Below are 888 nucleotides of genomic sequence, written 5' to 3' on the forward strand. Positions count from 1 at the left end.
GCTGTACCCTCCATCTTCTATGTGGTTCATCGTTCCACAAGTACAACCCTACTCCTGCACGTAAACATGGATGTACTTCACTCGTGCTTCATTGACAGTGCAAACAAACCCGGTTTCGAGCGGTTGCCGACCCGCCAGATCGCAGAGTAAAGGCCGCTCGATCTGGTGACGCGAAGAGCTCTGCTCTAACGAGATCAAAGCGACAGACAGAGTAATGATTGCCGACACCCGGGATCGAACCAGGGACTTCAGGGAATCTTCAGTCTAACGCTCTCCCAACTGAGCTATTTCGGCCACGTCAACATGCGCAGGTCTGTCCGTGACTGACCCCAGGCGCAGTAGCCATGAGCGATGGACAGGATGCAAGAGAAAGGTCAATGGCCCGTATGGGGATTGAACCAGCAACCTTGGCGTTATTAGCACCACGCTCTAACCAACTGAGCTAACCGGCCACGAGGCTCATGCTTTCAAGTTCTGGATTGCCATAGCGCTCTTTGAGCGTCGTACCGTTAAGTGCCAGTCCATCCGTGTGGTTTTTGAAACAAAAATAATATTTACACATTTTAAATGGTTGATTCGTGCCACGTCCACCTGAGGTTTATACGTATGGGCCACGTGTGTTAAGTTGGTGGACAACCCCCTTATTACCAAAACTGTGCATTTATATTCATTTATTTGCTGCAACAACCACGTTATTCCTAAAGTTCAGCATAAATGATTTGCATATGTTAGCAGCAACTCACAGAACGCTTAATTATGGCTAAAAAGTGAATTTCCACCAACATACTACACGTGGCCCATTCCTATAAACCTAAGGTGGACGGGCAATGCAAACAGACTAGAAAATGGATCGGGAAATAATGATTTTACAGTGTTTTACGTATATAT

General features: G+C 46.8%; 2 non-coding genes across 2 annotated transcripts; both read right to left on the minus strand.

The window, feature by feature from the left end:
* Nucleotides 1-219: 219 nt before the first annotated feature.
* On the minus strand, nt 220-294 carry trnaf-gaa (transfer RNA phenylalanine (anticodon GAA)). Its single transcript has one exon. It is a non-coding gene; the product is annotated as a tRNA-Phe (tRNA).
* Nucleotides 295-378: 84 nt separating this feature from the next.
* trnai-aau (transfer RNA isoleucine (anticodon AAU)) lies at nt 379-452 on the minus strand. Its single transcript has one exon. It is a non-coding gene; the product is annotated as a tRNA-Ile (tRNA).
* Nucleotides 453-888: the final 436 nt, after the last annotated feature.

The sequence above is a fragment of the Triplophysa rosa genome, unplaced genomic scaffold (genome assembly GCF_024868665.1).
Source record: "Triplophysa rosa unplaced genomic scaffold, Trosa_1v2 scaffold100_ERROPOS85584, whole genome shotgun sequence".
Classification (NCBI taxonomy): domain Eukaryota; kingdom Metazoa; phylum Chordata; class Actinopteri; order Cypriniformes; family Nemacheilidae; genus Triplophysa; species Triplophysa rosa.